The 26,923-nt window shown below is 44.0% G+C and overlaps 1 protein-coding gene and 1 long non-coding RNA gene across 7 annotated transcripts in view; one reads left to right on the top strand and one right to left on the bottom strand.

Annotated features, from left to right (window-relative positions):
- ALG14 (ALG14 UDP-N-acetylglucosaminyltransferase subunit) overlaps window positions 1–26,923 on the bottom strand; it is a 126,290-nt gene that overhangs the window by 32,732 nt on the left and 66,635 nt on the right. The gene's annotated exons all lie outside the window — the stretch shown is intronic.
- LOC132658030 (uncharacterized) lies at window positions 454–25,202 on the top strand. The gene is made up of 3 exons (XR_009596981.1): window positions 454–552; window positions 15,618–15,749; window positions 24,385–25,202. It is a non-coding gene; the product is annotated as an uncharacterized LOC132658030 (long non-coding RNA).

Consider the following 26,923-nt stretch of genomic DNA (forward strand, 5'->3'; position numbering starts at 1 on the left):
CAGAGGAGAAGCTGTTCCGGTGGCAGAGGAATCACTGGCAGAATCTGGCACCCAGTACCCGGGGGCCAGCTACATGTTCACTGTCCAGAGGTGGTGGCGGCACTGCCCCTCCAAACCAGCCCTGAGGTTCTAGCTGCTCGGCTCCCCAGCTTGTCCCTCCATGCTTACTAATCCTCCTTCATTAGCTCTCAACAGTCTTTCACTGAATTCTTTTTCTGTTTCAGTCAGCCAGAGTGGATTTTCATGGTTCATTAACAAAGAACCTGACCGGTCTGGAAAAAGACAAAGGCTTTGAGAGCAGCGAATTCAGAGTGAGAGAAGGAACAGTTCACGGCAGAACAGTTGCAGGATTTCCTCGGGCAGGGCCCCGAGCGCTGGCCCGTGTGCGCAGGAAGTGGCAGAGTGGGACGCGGATGAGGATGCAGAAGTAGGAGAGGCCAGGGTGAATGCTCTGGCACACGGAGACGACACTCGCAAGTCCTCATTTCAGGAGCAGAGGAGGGCAGGAGCAGCGGGATAAAAGCCTCAGAAAACTGGAGAGGCATCAAGAGGGTAAGGGAGAAAATGCAGTCAGAGGGCAGGTGGTCTGTAGCACGCAGAGGGTATCGTCAGAGGACCGGAAGGCCGGGGGCGGGGGTACAGCCTGAGCAAAGGCAGCGGTGAGCGCTGGGGCTCACTGGAGGTGGACAGCCGGGAGGAGCAGGATGCAGAGCGGCTGGGATGACGCGTCCGCTTGGCTCACACTGTGGCACACTGCATCTCTTCTTTTTTATGTATATTTAATCATCTGAGTAGTAACAGTTCAATAGGAACATCTAAACATCAAGACCCACATGAAATAACCAAAAAGAATCACTATTTATGAACTTCAAGGCCTCTTATAATTCTCTTGCTAACACACAGTATTTTCAGAGTTGCCATCATTGTGTACATGGCATTTTGAGGTCTATTTTTCCAAATATATCACTACTTCCATTCCATGTTTGTACATGGGCATCAGCTGCTTCACTGCTTGAACATGTCACCGTCCACTCAGGCCCTGCTCTACTCCTCTTTACCCAGGCATAGCTTTCATCTTCTTTTAAATCATTTCAAAAAAGGTTAAGTTATAGATCATTTTTATTTAGGCTAATGGCTTATGGCATAAAGATAATGAATTTGTTAGTTCCTCAAATATCAGTTACTTCCATTTTGTTTGATAACAACTCAAAAAAATGGTTCCCAATGTAAATTAGGTTCCTGGACCCAATTCCAACGTGTGGAGAGAGAGAGAGAGAGAGAGAGAGAGAGAGAGAGTGTGTGTGTGTGTGTATATGTGTGTGTACTGGCTGTAAATCAGCGGTTCCCATGACCCACTGCTTGAGGTCGAGTCACATCCTAGAATGGCTCACAGAACTCAGAAAAACCAGTTTACTCACTAGTTTATTGATTTATTATGAAGGATACTAAAGGTCACAAACCAATAGCCAGAAAAAGAGACACACAGGGTAAGGTATGGGGCCAAGGTATGGAATTTCCATGCCATTCTCCCTAAGTCTGTACGTATTAACCAACCTGGAAACTCTCCCAACTCTGATCTCTTGAGTTTTTATGGTGGCTTCATTACATAGTCACAATTGATTAAATTACTGGCCATTGGTGACTGATCCATCCTCCATCCTCTCTCCCGTGCCAGAGGTAGAGGCTGGGGGTAGGGTGGGAGTGCGATTGGAGCTCTGACCCTTTAATCACACAGCTGGCTCCACTGGCAAGCAGCCCCTATTCTTGAGTATTTTCCAAAAGTCATCTCATTAACTTAACAAGGCACCTTTATCACTCTCATCGCTTAGGAAATAACCAAGGGTTTTAGGAGCTGTGAGTCAGGAACAATGGACGAAGACCAAATATATACCAAAAATACTTTGGTGATCTGAATGACCAAATATGTATATGTATTTAAATCACATAACCATACACTGTAAACTTTGGTCCTGCAGGATCTTGCTCAGTTGATAAGTCCCTAACACTGACACCCCAATGCTGATTGCTCCCAGTCAACCAGAGCATTCTCACTCATGCTGCAGCCACATAATCCATCAAGAAGCACCAAGGTGCTTATGGACCAAGGCTTTGCAATCACACAGGTGTGAGCTGTCTGCTTAGCAGCAACGTGAATAGGGACAGACTGCTTATTCATTCTATATCTCAGTTCCCTCACTCATGGTTTCATTTGTTCAAGACATAGTTATTAAGTAAGGATAATATGCCAGGTACTGTTCTGGGTATTAGGGATACTGTTGTTTACTAGTAAACTAAAGCCCCTTCTCTCACAAGCTTTACAGTCCAGTGGGAAGACAGAAAACACGAGGTACACATTTATATCTTTATATAAAGAAGAAGGGGACAGAGACACATGGAGGTCAAAGGAGATCTGGGAGGAGGTGACTTGTGAGCTAGTAACTAATGAAGCGGTACAGTATTTTAGGTAAACCAACTAGAGCAAGATGGAGGAGAGAGGATGTAGACTTTGTGGACGGACCATAAATTGGGGCCAATAAAAAGAGTCTGGGAGGTTGGGGAGAGGGTTGTGGGCTTGAGACTGGTTATAATTTAACAGAGCTGACAGGTCCAGGTGACTCTCTCAGGGGCTTCCCCCTCTTGTGGTGAATAAAGTAAACTGAGACATATATACAGGGCACGATGAGACTGTCCTGAGGGTCCTTCAGGGAGATAGTAAATGCTAATGCATTCTCCTTCTTGGCAGTTAGAGATGGTTAGGTAGAGGGCGCTGGGGTGGGAAATGGTAATCTAAACAGAAACAAATATCAACACAGGGAAAACAGCATCTATTTAGTATTGCTGCGGAGATCAAATAACATCTGTAAGGTATTTAACATAGTGCTTGTCCCATGGTAAATATTCAAGAAATGGTAGCTAATCCCATGTACAGAGGAGCCTGGCAGGGATCCCATGGGGTCGCACAAGAATTGGACATGACTTAGCAACTAAACAACAAAAGCCATTCTTATAGTCCATCCGAAAGTAAAGTAAAACACTTGTGGCATTTTGCAGACTCTGGAGAGTACCATGTGGCTTGCCCCTCACTCTGTCACAGGCACGGCACTGCCCTGGCATGACCCATCCTACACTTCAGAGGGTACCTTATGAGAGTAACCCAACCATCCATTTTAGTCTCTTTATCTTCAAGCCACTTTATATTTTTCTCTGCCTGATCCACTCCAAGTGATACATACAAAAAAATGACAGAAGGAGCCTCATTGCCAGGAGTAGTGTTTTCCCTTTTTCCACAGATGGTGAAAGACTGAAGGATTCTCGAGCTCCCCTGCTCAGGATCTGAGGAGCTGCTATCATGTACTTCTTGGCCTGTGGCCAAAAGGTCACCATTACATGGTAAACAAGCCTGATGACCCGACACGTAAGCCTGATGTTCATTTCAAAATGAAGTTTGGCTATTTTAATCTTTTGGCCAAGTTGCACGGCATGTGGGATCCTAATTCCCTGACCAGGGATTGAACTGACAGCCCCTGCATTAGAAGCACATTGTCCCAATCACTGGACCGCCAGGGAAGTCCCCAGGTTAAGCTATTTTGTCCTTGTGTGGGAAACCAGACTTGCCAACATTCCGCAACCATCCTGATTTGCTGGGTTTGGGTTGAGATACAGAGGTGGAAGTTAAGCACGTGAGAGATGCACAGACAGTAGACACCAGTGTCCGCTCACAACTCCAGGATGTTCACCAGCAGTTTCAGCACATGTCAGTAAGACCTTACTGACCCAAGGCTCCACATAATTCGGCCACTCCATAAATGTTTATGGCTCCTCTGACTCTAGGTACAGAGTAGGCAAAAGAGCTCAAGGGGAACTTCCTCGGTGGTCTAGAGGTTAAGACTCTAAGCTTACACTGCAGAGGGCACAAGTTCCATCCCTGATCAGGGGAACTAAGATCCCTCATGCCATGCGGCCTGGCCAAAAAAGAGTCCAGAGGTTGTCAGTGCCCATACTGGAGAAGCATTTCATTGCCTTGCCCTGATGTATTTATAGAAATAAATACAAAGGGGCTTCCCTGGTGGTCCAGTGGTTAAGACTCCACCTGCCAATGCAGGGGACACGGGTTCAATCCCTGGTCTGGGAAGGTCCCCCATGCCTTCATTATGGCATGTGGTAACTAAGCCACAACTAAGCCACAACTACTGAACCCACCGGCTTCCGTGACTGAAGCCCAGGCACTTAAGAGTGCAGGCTCCACAGCAAGAGAGTAGCCCCTGCTCGCCACAACTAGAGAAAGCCTGCACGCTGCAACAAAGACCCAGCACAGGCAAAAATAATTCTTTTAAATAAATAAATACATAGATAAAATCAGTACTTACTTTTTAAAAAAAATCTGAATGGTTAAGCTGTGCCTTCTTTGCATCATCGTTAAAGATCACTGTCAGGCTAGCCAAACATTGTTTTCCGAAGCTTCCTGGCTGATTCTACTTTCAGTTGAGGAAACTGAATCTTTTAGTTTTCCTGTTCTCTGGGCCAAATGGTCAAGGTGACGATTTCCTGACTTCTTGGTCTTTTTTTGTTTTCATTGTATTTTCAACACTCTGAAATGTTTACACGGAGGCCTTTAGGTCCTAGTAATTCAGCAGTTTTCCTCTTGTTTTCCTCACACCATATACTCAGAAGCACCGATTGCTAGTGCTGGGTGCAGTCTCGGGAGTCACTTAGGTTCAGTCCTTGCCCTTTAGCTTGAGAAGGGAAGGGAAAGATCTCAGTATTCACAAGGCTGCTACTACTTGCCAGGTGCAGAGCCTAAGTGTGGCATTCTGCATAATTATCCCACTTTAACCTTTCAACAGCCCTCTGACGTGGGTTCTTTATCCTCATGTTTTAGACAAGGAGGCTGAAATGCAGAGCAATTAAGTGACCTATGAAAGATCACACAGCTGAGACTCAAACCAGCTTTAGAAGACAAGCCTGGGACTCTCTTGTCTCCCATCCTGGTCCTACACCTATCCATCAGGTCCAGCATTAGTTGGAAGTAGGCTGAAGGCAAGGCAGACTCCAAGGCACAAACAACACAGGGAGTTGGATTAAGGCAAAATTCTGGCAACAGATGTTCATATTTTATAGCTTTAATTGAGAAATTAGTGACAGACTATAACATACCATTGGACTACGATGGACTGCAAAAGCTTTTCAGCAGATAAAACTGGGGGGTGGTGGTGGAAATGGTTAACATTTTCAAAAGAAAAGGGAGTATCCTTTTTAAACAGGAAGGACTGGCTTGAATTCAAAGCAATTATATAACTCCTGACTTCTGTCAAGGCCCTCTCACAGGCAGATAAGTGATATTTTATTCATGATCCTTCCCTAATTTCTTTTACATGAACCTATGTATAAAATTTCTGTCTTGCTGAACTGAAAACTACTCAGCAGTTTTCCTTGGATAATTTCCTTTATGTACAGATTGTGTGTAGAGTAATAAAAAAAGGTTTACAAGTTTCTTTTATAGAGGATTATCTAATTCCTTAATTCCAAGCTGAAAGGATAGAAGAAACACTTGTTTGCGAGTTTCTGGTTGTGTGTATAAAACAGAGAAAGACATAATACTCAAAGACAGACAATGAAACAGAGGCGAGAAGACAGAATTCAACAAAGTGAGACGCATTAGGAAGCTGTACCTTACTGCAGCTTAAAGAACATAGTATTCTAGAGCTGAGCTTGGATTCCACACTTAGAATCAGAGGTTCAGAGTTCTCCAGAGACTATGTGCTTCATTCCGTCCAGTCAGAGATTCAAAAGGCATTTCTCTTTCACTGTCCACCACGCATCTATCTAGATCCCAGCATTGGTGCCCCTGACTCCATTGCTAACTTGCAGGAGTAGAATGACACTGCTTATCAAAATCAGTATCTTTGGGAGGTTTTTCTTGCCTTCAAGCTTGGCTGAGTTTTGCTAAACTTGTTTAGGAATGTTCAGCTGTACTAACAACTCTCTCTTATTATAGACTGAGAGGACAGGAGTATTGGTAGAAACTGAGAGAAGCACTGAGTCTGTCCCAGTTCTGTTCAGAGAGGGACCCTTTAAACCAGCAAGGACAGAAGAGACTCGACGTTAGTATTTCACAGCCCTCCACTTCACATTCGCCCAGGGGCACTTGTCAAAAATGCAGATTCTTTAGGGAGGGAGAGGGATGGACTGGGAATGTGGGGTTCAGTTCAGTTCAGTTCAGTCACTCAGTCGTGTCCGACTCTTTGCGACTCCATGAATCGCAGCACGACAGGCCTCCCTGTCCATCACCAACTCCCGGAGTTCACTCAGACTCACATCCATCAAGTCCGTGATGCCATCCAGCCATCTCATCCTGGGTCGTCCCCTTCTCCTCCTGCCCCCAATCTCTCCCAGCATCAGAGTATTTTCCAATGAGTCAATTCTTTGCATGAGGTGGCCAAAGTACTGGAGTTTCAGCTTTAGCATCATTCCTTCCAAAGAAATCCCAGGGCTGATCTCCTTCAGAACGGACTGGTTGGATCTCCTTGCAGTCCAAGGGACTCTCAAGAGTCTTCTCCTGACACCACAGTTCAAACGCATCAATTCTTCGGCGCTCAGCTTTCTTCACAGTCCAACTCTCACATCCATACATGACCACAGGAAAAACCATAGCCTTGACTAGACGGACCTTAGTCAGCAAAGTAATGTCTCTGCTTTTGAATGTACTGTCTAGGTTGGTCATAACTTTTCTTCCAAGGGTAAGTGTCTTTTAATTTCATGGCTGTAGTCACCATCTGCAGTGATTTTGGAGCCCCAAAAATAAAGTCTGACACTGTCTCTACTGTTTCCCCATCTATTTCCCATGAAGTGATGGGACCAGATGCCATGATCTTCGTTTTCTGAATGATGAGCTTTAAGCCAACTTTTTCACTCTCCACTTTCACTTTCATCCAGAGGCTTTTAGGCTCCTTTTCACTTTCTGCCATAAGGGTGGTGTCATCTACATATCTGAGGTTATTGATATTTCTCCCAGCAATCTTAATTCCAGCTTGTGCTTCTTCCAGCCCAGCGTTTCTCATGATGTACTCTGCATAGAAGTTAAATAAGCAGGGTGATAATATAGAGCCTTTACGTACTCCCTTTCCTATTTGGAACCAGTCTGTTGTTCCATGTCCAGTTCTAACTGTGGCTTCCTGACCTGCATACAGATTTCTCAAGAGGCAGGTTAGGTGGTCTGGTATTCCCATCTCTTTTAGAATTTTCCACAGTTGATTGTGATCCACACAGTCAAAGGCTTTGGCATAGTCAATGAAGCAGAAATAGATGTTTTTCTGGAACTCTCTTGCTTTTTCCATGATCCAGCGGATGTTGGCAATTTGATCTCTGGTTCCTCTGCCTTTTCTAAAACCAGCTTGAACATCAGGAGGTTCACGGTTCACGTATTGCTGAAGTCTGGCTTGGAGAATTTTGAGCATTACTTTGCTAGCATGTGAGATGAGTGCAATTGTGCGGTAGTTTAAGCATTCTTTTGCATTGCCTTTCTTTGGGATTGGAATGAAAACTGATTTTTCCAGTCCTGTGGCCACTGCTGAGTTTTCCAAATTTGCTGGCATATTGAGTGCAGCACTTTCACAGCATCATCCTTCAGGATTTGAAACAGCTCAACTGGAATTCCATCACCTCCACTAGCTTTGTTCATAGTGATGCTTTCTAAGGCCCACTTGACTTCGTATTCCAAGATGTGTGGCTCTAGATTAGTGATCACAGCATCATGATTATCTGGGTCGTGAAGATCTTTTTGTATAGTTTGTACAGTTCTTGCCACCTCTTCTTAATATCTTCTGCTTCTGTTAGATCCAGACCATTTCTGTCCTTTATCGAGCCCATCTTTGCATGAAATGTTCCCTTGGTATCTCTAATTTTCTTGAAGAGATCTCTAGTCTTTCCCATTCTGTTGTTTCCCTCTATTTCTTTGCATTGATCGCTGAAGAAGGCTTTCTTATCTCTTCTTGCTGTTCTTTGGAACCCAAGATGGGCGGGTCATGGTGGAGAGGCCTGACAGAATGTGGTCCACTGGAGAAGGGAATGTCAAGCCACTTCAGTATTCTTGCCTTGAGAACCCCATGAACAGTAGGAAAAGACAAAATGATAGGATACCAAAAGAGGAACTCCCCAGGTCATTAGGTACCCAATATGGTATTGGAGATAAGTGGAGAAATAACTCCAGAAAGAATGAAGGGATGGAGCCAAAGCAAAAACAATACCCAGTTGTGGATGTGACTGGTGATAGAAGCAAGGTTTGATGCTGTAAAGAGCAATATTGCATAGGAACCTGGAATGTCAGGTCCATGCATCAAGGCAAATTGGAAGTGGTCAAACAAGAGATGGCAAGTGTGAACGTCGACATTCTAGGAATCAGTGAACTAAAATGGACTGGAATGGGTGAATTTAACTCAGATGACCATTACATCTACTACTGCGGGCAGGAATCCCTCAGAAGAAATGGAGTAGCCACATGGTCAACAAAAGAGTCTGAAATGCAGTACTTGGATGCAGTCTCAAAACGACAGAATGATCTCTTCATATCCAAGGCAAACCATTCAATATCACAGTTATCCAAGTCTATGCCCCATCCAGTAACACTGAAGAAACTGAAGTTGAACGGTTTTATGAAGACCTACAAGACCTTTTAGAACTAACACCCAAAAAAGATGTCCTTTTCATTATAGGGGACTGGAATGCAAAAGTAGGAAGTCAAGAAACACCTGGAGTAACAGGCAAATTTGGCTTTGGAATGTGGAATGAAGCAGGGCAAAGACTAATAGAGTTCTGCCAAGAAAATGCACTGGTCATAGCAAACACCCTCTTCCAACAACACAAGAGAACATTCTACACATGGACATCACCAGATGGTCAACTCCGAAATCAGATTGATTATATTCTTTGCAGCCAAAGATGGAGAAGCTCTATACAGTCAACAAAAACAAGACCGGGAGCTGACTGTGGCTCAGATCATGAACTCCTTATTGCCAAATTCAGACTGAAATTGAAGAAAGTAGGGAAAACTGCTAGACCTTTCAGGTATGACCTAAATCAAATCCGTTATGATTATACAGTGGAAGTGAGAAGTAGATTTAAGGGTCTAGATCTGATAGATAGAGTGCCTGATGAACTATGGAATGAGGTTCGTGACATTGTGCAGGAGACAGGGATCAAGACCATCCCCATGGAAAAGAAATGCAAAAAAGCAAAATGGCTGTCTGGGGAGGCCTTACAAATGGTTGTGTGGGGTTAGTAGATGCAAATTATTACATTTAGAATGGATAAACAACAAGGTCCTACTGTAGAGCACAGCAAACTATTGGGTTGACCAAAAAGTTCATTTAGGTTTGGTATCTTACAGAAAACTTGAACTTCCTGGCCGGATATCCTGGAATAAACCATAATGGAAAAGAATATTTAAAAAAAGAATGTATGTGTGTGTAAAACTGAGTCATTTTCTACTGCAGAGACAGGCACAATACTGTAAATCAACTACATTTCAATTAAAGTGAAAGTGAAAGTTAGTTGCACAGTTGTGTCTGACTCTGTGATCCTATGGACTGTGTAGCCTGCCTGGCTCCTCTGTCCATGGGATTCTCCAGGCAAAATACTGGAGTGGGTTGCCACTTCCTTCTCTAGGGAATCTTCCTGACCAGGGATTGAACCTGGGTCTCCTGCATTGCAGACAAATTCTTTACCAACTGAGCCACTAGGGAAGCCCAATATATTTGAATTAAAATGAATAAAAAATTCATATTCTTTCCAAATCAGAATCTCTGGGCCTGGGGCCCAGGAATACGCGTTTTAAACATGCTCCCAGGTGTTTCTGGTACAGATTAGCGCTTGGAAACCTCTGCTCTGCACTGCAGGAAGTGGGCTGGCAATCTACATAAGCATTGCCTCATCTGCCTTCCTGCGAAGGGTCTGAGTGTGCTGAAGGAGAAGACAGCATGGCGGGGGCGGCGGGGGTGGCGGGGGGAGGAAACGCGGGGACCGGTGAGCCATCAAAGGCCACTCTCTCTCTCTCTTCCTGCTCAGAAACCACTCTGGGGACAAGCAGCCTAGTTGAACTCATCTGGAAGAGCTTTTCAGTGAGCCTGAGGCTCCTAATAGCAGTGAGAACTGCCAGAAATTGAGGAGCTCTGCCAGGACGCCCCTCTTCCCTTCCACTGGCTAGGCTTAGAGATCACCTCCTTACACGGGAGCCACCCCTGGTTGGAGTCCTATCTTAGAAACTAGAAGTTAACTCTTTAATTATCTAACTCTTTAAAAATGATAAGTGGACAACATGGTGAGCATAAGGACAGGCTAAAGAGAAGGAAGGCACCTGAGGGAGGGCGGAAAGGGACACTGATGAGGAAGAAGGCAAAAGGAGCTCTGCCACTCTGTCACCTTTGCTGCCAAGAGGCCCCATCCCAAGAAGGAGCGTCTCTGCAGACGTGGGGAACGGTTGCTCATGCTTCTTGGCATCACAGCCCAGGTCTTTTGGGGGTGGGGGGTGGGCTGGACAAGCAGAGCCTCAGTGGTGGGCCTCAGCCTGTCAGTAGCACTGGGCGGGGAGGGGGGGGTCCTTTGCCACAGTCATCTTAAGGGCAGGGCAACAGGTTTTGATCCAGTAGATAATCTCTGAAACATCTTGGTTGACCAAAAGTCAGATTTTGTTAAGAAGAAATTCTTAGCTACTATGGAGAGAAGACCAAACCTTCGGGTTTTCTCATTCACATGTGCTCTCTCCCCAGTTTTTGAAACAAGTTTCTGTCTTATGGTCAACAAAATGTGGTATCTGAGGCATTGACAGTCCAGGGAAAGGGCAGTGATGAGAGCGTGGATCCTGGAGCCAGACCACCTGAGAGTGAATCCTGGCTCTACCGCTTTCTACCCTGTGACGCTGGGCTAGTTATCTCACCCCTCCGAACCTCAGTTTCCTCATTTGTAAAACAGGGACTGAAGTCGGGCTTTCCACATAGTGTTACAGCGATGACTAAGTGAGGCAGAGTCTGCCAAGCACTTAGAACTCAGCAAGTTCCTTGTGTATATCTGCTGCCATTATTATTTTTTTAAATCTCTCTGCCTAAGGCTGCTTCACAACAGCGACCGAAAGAGGGGTCTCAGAGCTGGAGTGGGGATAGAATCCTTGCGTCATCTGTAGCTGATGCTCTTTCAAGATCAACAGTGGCTCTTTTGACCAAATTGCAGTCTTCCCCTTCCTGCAAACCCTGCCCAGGGCACCACTGGGCCATGATCCAGGCACCTTCTGTTGGGGCAGCAGGTTCTCGCAGCCTCTTTTAAGAGCCTTTTAATGGAAAAGGCGGTGGGCCCTATTTTGTTCAGTTCAGCTAATAGGACAAATAACATACACTGGATGACTTACTGGTAGGGCTTCCCAGGGCAAGACTGAAAATAAAATTCTGTTACAGGGACAGTCTATTCTAGGGTATAAAATGGAATTATCTTCACCAGGATTAAATCATACTTCCTGCCTGTGGCAGAGCGTTTCCAGGGAGAGTGCGCGCCATGCAGCTCTTAATGCCGCTGGTTCATTGTTGCCCATGACTCCCACCCCCACTGGCTGTCTAACCCCATTCAGCCTCCCCCGGCCCGGCCCACCGCAGTTTCAGTCTTTGAAAGAGAGCTGGGTGTGGAAACAAAAGCGGGCTCCCTTTGGTCCGGGAAATGTTGGCAATGAGAATGCTGGAGGGGAACTGAAGTCAGGCACTCACACATGTGATAGACGCTAACTTCAAATTTGATTTTAATTATAATCAAGCATGTTTAAAGTCCATGCTGTAATTCTAATTAACTATCACCAGCCCGTCACAATGGATGGTCTCATCCGTATGACTCCATTAGGATATTTACTCATGAATTCAATAGTTTTGTCCTGAGCAGAAGGGTAGCAGAGTACAGTGACGAGAGCACAGATGCTGCAGCCTCAAGCTATCCGGATTTGGATCCTGTTTCTGCCACTTAGTGTCCCTCAGACTTTGGGAAAATCAATTTTTTCCCCCCTTATGCCTCAGTTTTCTTATCTGCAAAATGGGGCTAAAAATAGGATAGGGTTATTGCAATAATTGAATGAGTTAACACATGTAAAGTATATAAAAGTTAATAAACAGAAACCTCAGTTAAAATTGAGTTGGGAGGCCAGAAGGTTCTCATGCCCTACGAAGACAGAGCCCAACAGGGAGAAGACAGACTCCTCTTCTTGCCTGGCAAGGACTCACAGCCAGCCAATGAAAAGCCACTATTCTTCGAACTCTCAATTCCTCCAACACTCTTTGTTCACTATCACCCTCCCAGCTTCCTCTCCCCCTCTTTAAGAGAGGTTCCCTCTTCCTGTGGCCTGGCAGCAGGGATTTGCACATGGCTCACCCATGGTCACTTCAGTTCAGTTCAGTCGCTCGGTCATGTCTGACTCTTTGTGACCCCATGGACTGCAGCATGCCAGGCTTCCCTGTCCACCACCAACTCCCGGAGCCTGCTCAAACTCATGTCCATTGAGTTGGTGATGCCATCCAGCCATCTCATCCTCTGTCGTCCCCTTCTCCTCCTGCCTTCAATCCTGCCCAGCATTAGGGTCTTTTCCACTGAGTCAGTTCTTCACATCAGGTGGCCAAAGAATTGGAGCTTCAGTTTTATTAGCAGTCCTTCCAATGAATATTCAGGATTGATTTCCTTTACGATCGACTGGATTGATCTCCTTGCAGTCCAAGGGACTCTCAAGAGTCTTCTCCAACACAATAGTTCAGAAGCATCAATTCTTCGGTGCTCAGCTTTCTTTATGGTCCAACTCTCACATCCATATGTGACTACTGGAAAAACCATAGCTTTGACTAGACAGACCTTTGTTGGCAAAGTAATGTCTCTGCTTTTTAATATGCTATCAAGGTTGGTCATAGCTTTTCTTCCAAGGAGCAAGCATCTTTTAAAACTATGGTCGCAAAAAACCCACAAAAAACAAAAAACTACGGTCGCAGTAGTCGAATGGCAATTCTTTGCCGATCCCAAGTAAACACACTTTTGGAGAAGTACCTGGCAGTCCATTTGTTTACAGTCAACAAGTATTGTTTTTATTTTGTTTTTTAATTTATTTTTTAATTGGAGGATAGTTGCTTTCAATGTTGTGTTGGTTTTTGCTGTACAACGAAGTGAATCAGTTATATCTCCCCTCCCTCTTGAGCCTCCCTCCTACCCCTCCCCCATCCCACCCCTCTAGTTCCTCACAGAGAACCAGGCTGGGCTCCCTGTGCTAAACAGCAGCTTCCCACTAGCTATCTAGTCTATACATGTTAGTGTATATATATCAACGATACTTTCTCAATTCATTCTTCCCTGTCAACAAATGTAATGATGCTTGGCGTTCTTCTTGGCACTTGGGTTTGGGAAGACAAGTAAGCCATCGGGGAGCTTACAATCTAGACATGTGGCACTGTATTCAGCCTTTATCAACAAGCACTTTGCACAAAACAGGTGCCCAAAAAAGTCTTAGGGGAGCTGGCAGAAATACTGATTCACTGCTGGGTCTCTAGTTTTACTCTGTTTAACATATCAAAATACTTCAGAAAAAGCAATGGCTTTATACACTGACTCTACAAATATGAACAAAACCCTTCAATAGTATGTCATTAATTAAAAACTCCTTGCTCCAATACTGGGCCTTTAAAAACTATGAAATGGAAGGAAAACCTTTAGTCTTTAAACAGAGAAAACAGTTTTCCATTGTTTTATGTAACCACTTAGAAAACTAAAATGTATGTTCACCACAGATATGCCGAATACTGCTCTGTTATTATGGGAACAGAGTGCTCTGTTGAATTAGCATAATCTATGGATGTAAGAAGGCTTCTCAGGAGGCACTAGTGGTAAAGAGCCTGACTGCCGATGCAGAGACACAGGAGTCTTGGCTCAACCCTTGGGTCAGGAAGATCCCCTGGAGGAGGGCATGGCAACCCACTCCAGTATATACTCTTTCCTGAAGAATCCCATAGACAGAGGAGCCTGGCGTGCTACGGTCCTCAGGGTCGCACAGAGTTGGACACAAATGAAGCGACTTAGCACACACACACACATGGATATAAAAGGGTGAGAGAAGAACATCATGGACTGTTCCAAAGCCATCAAGTCATTCCTCTCTCCTTCTCCTTCCACCTTGCAAAAGTATTCATTGATCTTTTCTTGTTTACTGCTTTTAGATCTGTTTTAAGACTGAAAAGTTCTGTAACATCCTATAAAAACTGACTACAAGGAGAGAGCCTGTTCCAAGGACTGAATTCCCTCCATCCCAGCCAATAACAGAATGCAATTAAAAAACCCCAAAGAAAAAAACTGTTCACAAAACAAAAAAACATCTAGCTTAGTATCCACCTAAGAGCTTTTGTTAAATCTGGTTTTCTGGGGGAAAAACTGAAATAAGGCTTTATGTGTCTATTATGGGAATGGCTGACATAATTATGCGAGAGGCAGGACAATCTGCAACTCCACAGCATTCTTGACAGTGCCCCCGCCCCAAAGCCCCCAACTGACTTAAATTCTCTGCCTTTCCTTTTCTTCTTCTCTCTTCCCCATCAGCGGAAGGCATATCTCTGTGTCATGCCATACCCTGCTGCTTTATCTTGTCAGAGGGCTCCCTCTCGGGAGTCCCTCTTACTGGCCAAGTTCATCTCTCCTTTGGCTTGGTCTCTCTCAGGCTGAGTGAGTTTCCCATGTTAACTCTCTAATCCTGCTTGGGAAGGGCCTCTGGCAGCACTGCCATTTGAATTCTTATTATTCTAACTTTATTTTATAGTTTCTCTAATATTTATTTATTTGGCGGTGCCAGGTCTTAGTTGCCACCTTAGTTGCTACTTAGGTCTGAGTTGTGGCATGTGGGATCTAGCTTCTGGACCAGGAATCAAACCTGCCCTTCCTCCATTGGAACCTTGGAGTCTTAGCCACTGGACCACCAGGGAAATTCCTATTTAACTTCAGAAAAGAGCCCTCTTACCAGATACACTTGTCTCCCCCGCCCTCCACCCCCCGGCATCCTGACCCTGCCAATTCTACTTCTGAAGGCCCTTAAATCTGGGTGCTGCTACTTGGCGTGAATCAATTTCCTCTCACCTGGCTCACCTTCTCCCTGCTCTCCCAGCCTGCCTTCTCCCCTGTTTCATTCCCATAGTGCTGCTACGTGGCGTTCGCCTACAGTACAAACCTGACCCTCTCAGCTTTTGTCATCAGTAGCTTCCTGCTGCCCTCAAAAGAAGTCCAAGTACCCTGAATTAAAAGTTTTTCCCTAAAACTCACTATCTTTACTGTTTTCCTTCATCACTGTGGTTTCTAGGCTCACCTGAATTATTTTCTACAGTAATAAAGAACCTCATGAATATTATTTCCCATGTAATATACCTGCTTGTAGCCATATATTGTACTTTGGTGACCCTTCAAGAACAACCAGTTTTGTAGCTCTAAAGTAGACTTAATTGTCTCTAATGCTTCCTTTTTCCAGATTAATGAGTTGTGTAACACGTACACCAGGATTAGAAAAGATTTGTGCTTACTGTGCTTTAGGACCAGTATTCCTGCTTTTTATTTCCATTTTCTATTTTTTTTTTAAACAGTAGTGAGGAGGGGAAAAATGACCAAACTTGGGCTCAAAAGGAGAAGATAAAGAGGACAACAAAGATATATCAAGCCACTGAATGACAAATTCTACTTTCGGCTGGTCCTGATCAAAGGGTGACAGCTAACAGGTACTCATATTCTTCATAAACAGCATTTCATTTCACCTTAGTCCCCACAGCCACAGTAAGAGATGGGTATGATGATTCATATTTTATAGGTGACGAAACAGACTGGCAATATTTATTTTGCCTGTTATGGTAATCACTGGTTAGGTACAGTGCTTAGAGTTAAGGGCGAGCTCTCAACCCTCCTGTTTCCCTGGAGGGAAGGGAGTTTCCAGGTCCCAGGAGGGAGGGGTGAAATCTCCTCTCAGGCTCCCCACTAGGTCCTGCCCTGAAGGAGGAGTGGCCTGCCTATGGGTGAGGTCAGGAGATGAGGATGCACCATGCCCCTGGATTTCTTCACTCTCTTCTCAGCTTGTCTGTCTTTAGCATCCATCCTCTATACCTGGCTTGTGTGCTGAGTAGAGAAGAGAGGAGGGCCTAATGCCTAACTCAGCAGAGAAGTAAACCCATGGTGGCTGCATATGTTAGCCACATCCTCTAATCCAGCTTCCATCAGTTGATAAAGCTGATATTTTGATTTCTACTGTCTTATTTCCAATTGGCTGGGAATATAAGAGAGGAAGACAGAGAGCAATTAATTGGCTCCCTAGAAGGCACATCGGAGAAGGCAATGGCACCCCACTCCAGTACTCTTGCCTGGAAAATCCCATGGACGGAGGAGCCTGGTAGGCTGCAGTCCATGGGGTCGTGAGGAGTCGGACACGACTGAGCGACTTCACTTTCACATTTCACTTTCACACGGTGGAGAAGGAAATGGCAACCCACTCCAATGTTCTTGCCTGGAGAATCCCAGGGACGGGGGAGCCTGGTGGGCTGCCGTCTATGGGGTCGCACAGAGTCGGACACGACTGAAGTGACTTAGCAGCAGAAGGCACATAATAGGCACTTGATAAACGTTTGTCAAATGAATGAATTTGTCCAAGGCCACAAAACTAATAAACCGCAGAGGAGAGACTTGAACCCACGTCTGTCAGAAAAGCCCATAGTTTTCTAAAATTTCCCCTTCAGTGCTTCTTGTAGAGTGTTTTGTTTCTAGGCTTCAGCTCCTGCTTTAGCATGGCTGCCAGGAAACTGGAAACAAAGGCTAGCATAGGCATTAACTGCCTTAAAAACAAATCTGCCTAAGAATTTGGCTGACGACCTGTCTATAATGTGACCATGGACAAGTCCAGTCTGTCTGCCTGCTGCAGCATGGGCTATTCCGGACTGAGCCCACGGGGACATGAAGAGGGACCCCGAGGATGAGAACAGCAGTGGAGGCAGCACCAGCAGTGCCTGTAACAGGCCGGGCAGGAGAGAGGAGGGCAGCCAGGCAGGAAGCAGGATGTGCACAAGAGGGGCGGGGCAAGGGCCTGGGGACCCAGCCGAGGAAGGCCCACAGGGACGTAGCAGGACGGGGGACGGGGGGTGGGGAGAGAGCAGGGGAAGGAAAAGTGAACAGAAAAGTCCCAGAGAGAGAACAAAAGGCTGCACAGACGGGAAATAAAAACATGTTCAAACAAAGAGTATAAAGCGGAGACAGATAAAAGAACAGGAGTAAATCACTTGTTATGAAAATAGCCACAAACTGATTTTCCATTCCACATCAAGATGATGAAAAGTGAGGGCTGTCCTGTGTGCCAGCAGCCTTCAGGAACTAAGAAATAAAACGCCCAGGTTGAAAATAGTTTGGGAGCCAGAGGATGACAAGACTCCTCCTGCAGGCAGAAGTGAAATTAAAGGACTGACAGCACCTTCTCCCCCTTCTCCCCACCGATCCCCACTCCCGGTCACAAAGGAGCGGGGACCTGCTTGGCTGGCAACCACGCATGAGCTCAGCAGGGACCCTGTTCTGACTGAGCGAATAGAGTTAGTTTTTAAGAGAATCTGGTAGAACTCAGGATTGTGTGTTCACAAACACCGTATTAAAAAAACAGGGTCATCGCTGCCTTTCAAGCAGTTTTTTTCAGTCTGTTTAAAGGCCGGGTTTCGTCTTTTTTTCCCCTCACTAGAACAGCACACAAAGACTTCTCTGACACACTGCATCCACGGCAGATGAAAGTGCTTAAGTGTGAGTGAAAGCAACAATGTTCAGAGTGACATTTACTAGCTGCAAACAGTGAAATCAGAGCACTCCAGTTCATGGAGATTAAATGTCAGGCTTTAAACATTTAGCAGAGTATTAGCTATGGAAGTTTTTAAAATTTAGGATTTGGTCTTACACTGCAAGCAGCACTTAAAGGGTTTTTAAGGCAAACAGTTGAGTCATAAGCTGAATAAGAATATATATTTTGTACTGAAGGTGGGACAAGTGCAGGACAGTCATGGGGTTTGGCTCAATGATGCTAGAGGTGGTCGCTGGTCTTCACTGTTCAGATAAGTAAGAAAAAAGTGACATTCCCCACACTTCACGTTATGGAAACTACAAGTCAAAATCCAAAACACAGGAGTTTCTAGGCACATAATTTTCCACAGTGTGCATAGACGTTACAAGCCCAACAGTTTTCACATTACTGTTTCAGGATGAATGCTTTTTAATACACCTAAAAAAAGGCAGAGCTGAAAACAGATTCCTTTTTTCTTTCAAGAATATTTTCCATGGATAAATTTATGCATGATAAAATTATCTATAAGTGCCAAATATAACATCCGTGTGAACATGACTAAATAATAAAATCTCCAAATCTAACAATATCAGCAGTCTGTGCTTCCTTCATTCAAAACAGCTGGTAAGTACCTTCTCTATTTTGCTTCTTATGAGGTGCTGGACAGATACAAAGCCAATGAAAATGGGTTAACATTTCAAGCTTTGCTCTAAACACTTTGTAAGCAGTATATTATCCCCATTTTACAGATAAGAAAAACTGGGGCTTCCAGAGGTGAAGGGCTTTGTTCAAGACCACAGGACTGCTAAGTCATGCAGGATTCAAATTGTAGCCATTGATGCTAAAGCCTGAGCAATTAACTTCTATTCAAGGAAGTCTCAGTCTGGCAGAGGCCACAGGCACATGAACAAAGTTTAACCCAAGAAATGATACAACAAAGATATCAACAGAGACACAGAGTGGGTAATTCTGTCTGAGATCTGGGACCAGAGGAGACATTTCAGCTGAGTCTTCACGTATGAGTAGGAATTTTTCAAGCTGAAAAAGGTAACAGTTACTCTAGGCATAAGGGGCTGCACTAAGATCATGGTATCTGGTCCCATCATTTCATGACAAACAGATGGGGAAACAATGGAAACAGTGACAGACTATTTTCTTGGGCTCCAAAATCACTGTGGATGGTGACTGCAGCCATGCAATTAAAAAACACTTACTCCTTGGAAGAAAAGCTAGGACAAACCTAGATAGTGTTATTAAAAATCAGAAACATTACTTTGCTGACAAAAGTCCATATAGTCAAAGCTATGCTTTTTCCAGTAGTCATGTATGGATGTGAGAGCTAGACAATAAAAGAGGCTGAGCGCTGAAGAATTGATGCTTTCAAATTGTGGTGCTGGAGAAGACTCTTGATAGTTTCTTGGACTGTAAGGAGATCAAACCAGTCAATCCTAAAGAAAATCAGTCCTGAATATTCACTGGAAGGACTGATGCTGAAGCTGAAGCTCCAACACTCTAGTCATCTGATGCGAAGAGCTGACTCACTGGGAAAGACCCAGATGCTGGGAAACAGTGAAGGCAGGAGAAGGGGGCAACAGAGGATGAGATGGTTGGATGGCATCATTGATGCCTCAATGGACGTGAGTTTGAGCAAGCTCCAGGAGATGGTGAAGGACAGGGAAGCCTGGCACGCTGCAGTCCATGGGGTTGCAAAGAGTCGGAACACGACTAAGAGACTGAACAACAATGGGGCTACACTACTCCAAAACGGAAGGCTTGGCATGTCAATGGAATGCTTAAATTCACTGTGCTTTTGAAGGATGGTGATCGTGGAGGCCAGAAAACAAGGGTATTATAATAGAAGAAGATGTAAGGGAGGTTGGAGCAGGGGAAACAGAGGGTCCTGAGTTAGGACAGGCAGAAGTGATGGTCTGTGACCCACCAGATGTGCACAGTAGCTAGCTTTTTGGACCACTGGAAAGACTGAGAATGAAGAAGGTTAGGAAAGACTGAGGAGCGAGGCTAGAGAAGAGGAAGATGATGCCTTGTTCAGTTTCAGAAAAGCTGAGCTACAGCTACTTGAGGGACTCGTGGGCATCCTCTCTACTACATTCTCTACTTTAATAAACACGGAGAGCCTCTTGTACCAGGTACTGTGCATGCTAAGTCGCTTCAGTTGTGTCCAACTCCTTGTGACCCCTGGACTGTAGCCCGCCAAGCTCCTCTGTCCATTGGATTCTCCAGGCAAGAATACAGGCAGCGGGTTGCCATGCCCTCCTCCAGGGGATCTTCACGACCCAGGGATCAAACCCACGTCTCATTATGTTTCCTGCACTAGCAGGCAGGTAGGTTCTTTACCACTAGCCCCACCTGGGAAGCCCCACCAGGTACTAAGGAAGTTAAAAAAAGGACAAAACTGAGTCTTGCCTTAGAGTTCATGTACTGTACAGTCTGGCTCTCAGTGGTGGTAATGATAAGGGAATGAACAGGGTTGTTTCTGCTTGTTACAGTGACCAAGGGGTGGTACTTGCATTTAGTGGACAGGTGCCAATGGTGCAGAGATTCTGCAATATTTGGGTCTGTTTCAGTCAACAAGGCCCTGTCCTCCATCCCACTGATCATCTGGATGGGTGACGATCCATTTACAATCACCTGAAGGAGAAGGCAAGGGCAACCCAGTCCAGCACTCTTGCCTGGAAAATCCCATGGATGGAGGAGCCTGGTAGGCTGTAGTCCATTGGGTCGCGAAGAGTCGGACACAACTGAGCGACTTCCCTTTCACTTTTCACTTTCATGCACTGGAGAAGGAAATGGCAGCCCACTCCAGTGTTCTTGCCTGGAGAATCCCAGGGATGGGGGAGCCTGGTGGGCTGCCGTTTATGGGGTCAAACAGAGTTGGACACAACTGAAGCGACTTAGCAGCAGCAGAACTTAAAACCTAACTCTGTTTTACATACAAAAACAAAGCTTTTTTACATAGTTTATATATACACTGAAATCTTGTAAGTAGAATTACCAAGGAAACTGAGGGAAGACTGTTATACGTTGTGTTGTTTGGATCTTTACCAGGAGGACTCATTACTTGAGAACACTACATCATAAGTTGAGGGAGATGAAAAGGTCTGGAAGAAGGAAGGTGGTGATGGTTACACGACAATGTGAATGTACTTAGTGCCACAGAACTGTAAACTTAAAAATGCTTAAAACGATGCCTTTTATGCTACACATTTTAAAATAAACAAGTTATAAATTGAAAAAAATTAAAAAGGAAAGAAAAAGAATACTGTATCATGGGAAGCAAACACATGCCTAGTTTTTTTTTTTTTGAGTTACTGATGCAATGTGCCTACACCAGCCTGCAGCGTAGCTGCCCTAACAGTGCTGCTCCCATATTCCAAATCCATCTACTTTACTGTGTTTCCTGGAGATTGTGTAAAATATGTAACTTGAATACAATTTTTTTTTCCTTTTTATTGCCCTTAATATGAGGGCTGGAGAATGGCATGGCAACCCACTCCAGTATTCTTGCCTGGAGAATCCCATGGATAGAAGAGCCTGGTGGGCTATACAGTCCATGGGGTCGCAAAGAGTTGGACACGACTGAGCGACTAAGCACAATATGAGGGCATTACAGTATATTTTTGGAATTATGTGCTGCACAGGTGGGTTATATTAATTACGGATTTCACATAGTTAAATGTGAAACTATATATTATATTTTATGTATATTTATATGTATTATATTAAAGGGCTACCCTTATAGCTGAGTCAGTAAAGAATCTGCCTGCAATGTAGGAGACTCGGGTTCAGTTCCTGGGTTGGGAAGATTCCCTGGAGAAGGAAATGGCAACACACTCCAGTATTCTTGCCTGGAGAATCCCATAGACAGAGGAGTCTGGCAGGTTATAGTCCATAGGGTCGCAAGAGTCAGACATAACTTAGTGACTAAACCACATGTATTTGTTACGATTTATATATACTTGTTATAAAGAGAATACAATTAGTTTGAAAGAATACTTAGGTCCGACTCTTTGCGACCCCATGGACTGTACAGTCCATGGAATTCTCCAGGCCAGAATTACCAGAGTGGGTAGCCTTTCCCTTCTCCAGGGGATCCTCCCAACGCAGGGATTGAACCCAGGTCTCCCGCACTGCAGGTGGATTCTTTACCAGCTGAGCCACAAGGGAAACCATAAAAAGAATACAATCAGGTTGAAAGCTGAGAATCACTAGTGAGAGACAGACAAGTATAAACAGAATTAAAGCACAAGCGAAACCATGGCAGTACTTCAGAGAGGTAAGAGTACAAAGGGGGAACAAAGGGAAGAGATGCTATTGGCTGGGGGTCCCGGGAAGGCCCACGGTGTAGGTGTGATGTGAGCAGGCACAGACTGACAGCCTCTGTGAGAATAATTTCAGAGATGTGGGGCTTGGTATCTGTCTCCAGTGATATCCATCCCTTTTGATATGCCTTTGATTTTTATCAAGTTCTTTTTGATGATGTTCTTCCTGTATCTCCCCTCAATGACCCTTGTTCTTGGAGGCTCTAGTAGGCAAAGCATGATGAAGCCTTAGCCCATCCTTAGCGCCTCTTCCAGAAACTGAAAACTGTGGTCTCTGTAATACTTTCTAGTTAATCTTCTCTTCTTTCGGCAAAATCTCCATACTTCCTCCAAGTGTTTCTCATATAACTTAGTTTCATATTCCCTTACCATCTAGGCCATTTTCCTCTGAACATGCTCCAATTTGTTAGTGGCCCTTTAGAAGTGTGGTGCCTAGAACTGAATGTGGTTTCCAGCACTGAAATACATAATTATATTTCCTAATATCCCCCCCAAAAGGGGAAAGTGTTGTTGCTCCACACAGTGAGATCAGGATGGGGGAGGGAACAGGGAAGATCTTAATCCTCAATATATCACCAGTATTGAAAAAAATTTTTCCTCTCTTTTGTTTAAACAAGTTAAATCTCAATTTTTAATAGTCACAAAGACAGTACAGATCTTAGAGCTATTTTTTCTCCCTAGTTTGTTTTTGTCTTGAGGATCAAATGAAAATGTGGGTTTGGCTAATAAATACTAACATTTATTTGTATTTGCCAATAGCATCTGTTTACCACCCTCCTGCAGTCATTTCTTGTCTGCCCATGTCCCAAGTCTATCAAAGACTGGCAAGTATGCCACCCATTCTAGGGGCTTGGCCTGTAAGTTGGAATCAGCAGTTTTGCATTAAGCATGGATCTGGTGTGTGCAGAAAGCCCCTGCATTCCTGTATGTCTAGTGAATGTCAGCTTGAGCCCTACCATACATAATTCTATTCAGACTTCTGATTTTTCATCCCATTTTGGTCTGAGACTGAAGTCCTGCAATAACTTAACTGGCTCTTACCATGCTGTCCCTTGGGACTGAAACAGCACCAGTTCATCTCCTCATTGTAGGTATAAGGACTCTTGAATCCCAGTACACCATCCACTGGTCTGAGTCTTTGGAAGCTACGCAGAACTCTGTAGAAGAACATCACTCTGATAGAAACACTAGCTTCCTATCTGCCCTGAATGCAAAGACTTCAATGGATTGATCAACAAATAGGGGACTGGTTAGCCTCAGAAATTTAAGCCCTTAATGTCACATCAACTGGCTGCCCGTGTCTCAATATGCTTTTGCAGTGGACCAGACCAGCTCAAAGGTAAGCTAGGTGAGGGCTGGGTTATTTGTCTGTTAGTTGATGTACCCCAAGCCCTCAGAACAGTGTTCATACTGCTCAACAAATATTTGCCGAATGAATTAATGAAATGACCTGATGTAGCAGACATCTCTCTTTGTTTTGCCCAGTATTCCCTTCTTTTGTGAACTGCTTCTTGATGGTGCTGCCAATAATGAGACTGAACAAGCTAGTAAACGGTGTTATGAGTACGGAGCTTATTAATCTGCATATCCCTAGCCCCTAGATTCCCTACAGTTTAAGCAGGTATTGGTACTCCTTCCTACGTCTGGAGAATCAAGGCACAGTGTCAGGAGGTTTGATGAATGTGAGTGGTACATTTTGCAGGTAGATCATTCAGAGGCTAAACTTTATGTGACTCTCCATCACAAAACCCAAGGCAACAAGATAAAATCTATCTCTAGTGAGAATAAGCTTATGTTTCTAATATTGTTCATCTTTGTAACTAATCAAATACTAGTCTCAGGATATATCTTACATTGAAATAAATTTGGGGTGAAACTTTTTCAAACGTATAATGATGGAAGAAATACAGCTTTTATAAGGTCAACTTTACCATGATGATACTATTTAAGGTTTCTCAGAAAAAAATAATCTGTGAAACATGGCAAAAATGCATACAGGATTAAAATGACCCAATAAGTGGGGAGTGGGAAGACAGTGTTATTAACCTGTGAAATATGGAAAAAAATTACATACTGGATTACAATGACCCAGTAAGGGGTGGGGATGGGAAGGAAAGGGATAGTTGAATAAGACGTTTTAAAACCTGTGGTAAAATATACATAACACAGGACTTCCCTGTGGTCCAGTACTTAAGAATCTGCCTGCCATTGCAGGGGAGGTGCATTCAATCACTGGTCTGGGAAGACTCTACATGCTGTGGGAAGACTAAGCCCAAGCACCACAACTACTGAGGCAACACACGGCAACTACTGAAGCCCTCACACCCTTGAGCCTGTGTTCCACAAGAGAAGCCACTGCAATGAGAAGCCTGTGCACCACAATAGAAGGAGCCTCCACTCGCTGCAACTAGAGAAAGCCTGTGCATCAAAAAGACCCACTGTGGCCAAAATGAAATTAATTAAAAAACTAAAAACTACATGTAACATAAAATTTACCCTTAAACCACTTTTAAGTATTGTTGTGCAACCTCACCATTTACTGTCTCTAGAACTTTTGTATCATACCAAACAGAAACTCTGTACCCAATAATAACTCCCCATATCACCTCCTCCCAGCCCCTGGTAATCTCTATTCTACTCTCTATCAGCTAGGTACATCATATAACCAGAATGAAAAAATATGTCTTTTGGGGGGTCTGGTTTATTTCACTTAGCATAATGTTTTCAAATAGATGTTACAGCATATATCAGAATTTTATTCCTTTTTATGGCTGAATAATGCTATTCCATATACCACATGGTGTTATGTATTCATCTCTTGAAGGACACCTGTGTTGTTTTCCTCTTTTGACTGTGGCTAGTGTGCTATGGGCATCAGTGTACAAATAAATCAATGACTCAATTATTTGAGTCATTTGGGGTTAAAACCAGGAGTGAAACTGGTGGATCATATGGTAATTCTATGCTTAATTTTTTGAGGAACCAATATAAGGCTCTTAAAGATAATTTATAAAATAAAATTTATTAATTTAGTAACTATATTCTGCATTAATTCCTCACATGATACTTCACATATTATTTCTGGAGACAGAGAGACTGCTTCAGTGAAAAGAACTGAGGATACATCATTTCCTTATACTGAAGGAGGAATTTTCAAATAACTATAGATCCCCAAGAAGGTAAGATATGACAAATAACTGCAACCTGGTAAAGGTCCATCTAGTAGGATTACTGGAAAGGTTTTTCCAGTAGTCATGAATGGATGTGAGAGTTGGACCGTAAAGAAGGCTGAGCACTGAAGAACTGATGCTTTTGAACTGTGGTGTTGGAGAAGATTGTTGAGAGTCCCTTGCACTGCAAGATCAAACCAGTCAACCTAAAGGATATCAGTCCTGAATATTCATTGAAAGGACTGATGCTGAAGCTGACACTCCAATACTTTGGCCACCTGATGTGAAGACCCGACTCATTGGAAAAGACTCTGATGCTGGGAAAGACTGAAGGCAGGAGGAGAAGGGGACAACAGAGGATGAGATGGTTGGATGGCATCACCGATCCAATGGACATGAGTTTCAGCAAGCTCTGGGAGATGGTGGAAGGACAGGGAAGGCTGGCGTGCTGCAGTTCATGGGGTCACAAAGAGTCAGACACGACTGAGCAACTGAACAACAGCAAAATGTAAACGGGGCTTCTCTGGTGGCTCATTGGTAAAGAATCTGCTTGCCAATGCAGTAGACAAATGTTCAATCCCTGGGTCAGGAAGATCCCCTGGAGCAGGAAATGGCAACCCACTCTCCAGCATTTCCTAGAAAATTCCATGAACAGAGGAGTTGGGTAGGCTACAGTTCATGGGGTTACAAAAGAGTTGGATATGACTTAGCAACTAAACTAACAACAAAATGTAAACACCAGGATTTTCACAAACATGAAATAAAACCTTTAGAAAACTCAGACTTTCATTTAAAAATAAAGACACAGTGAATCCCACTATGTATCATACAACTGTAAACTCTGTATGCAAAATAACTGACCAGTTTGCTTCTAAAGCGTAAATGTTATGAAAGAGAAGGAAAGACTGGAGAAATGTCACAGATTAGAAGAAACTACTGAGGCCTGGTAAATAACTAGGATAGGAATCTCAGATTGGATCTTGAACAGAAAAAGTACAGTGACGGAAAAACTGACAACATCCAAATGAAGGCTGTAATTTAATTGTTAATGGTTACTATACCAGTGTTAATATTTTGGTTTAGGTAACTATAGCACAGTTTTAAAAGATATTAAAACCAGTGAAAGCTGGATGAATGATACACATGAATTCTCTACTATTTTTGCAACTTTTGTGTAAGCCTAAAATGACTGCAAAATAAAAAGCAGTCCATATTTTAAAGAAATTATACCAATTCTCTACACTATCTTTTTCAGAGGATATAACTGGAGAGAATACTTCCTAACTCATTCCATGAGTCCAGAATTACCCTAATTCCAAAAACTGACAAAGACATGAGAAGAAAACTAGAGATGAATTATAGCTCAGTTGGTAAAGAAGCCTCCTGCAATGCAGGAGACCCTGGTTTGATTCCTGGGTCAGGAAGATCTGCTGGAGAAGGGATAGGGTACCCACTCTAGTATTCTTGGGCTTCTCTTGTGGCTCAGCTGGTAAAGAATCCGCCTGTGATGTGGGAGACCTGGGTTTGATCCCTGGGCTGGGAAGGTCCCCTGGAGAAGGGAAAGGGTAGCCACTCCAGTGTTC

The sequence above is a fragment of the Ovis aries genome, chromosome 1 (genome assembly GCF_016772045.2).
Source record: "Ovis aries strain OAR_USU_Benz2616 breed Rambouillet chromosome 1, ARS-UI_Ramb_v3.0, whole genome shotgun sequence".
Classification (NCBI taxonomy): Eukaryota; Metazoa; Chordata; class Mammalia; order Artiodactyla; family Bovidae; genus Ovis; species Ovis aries.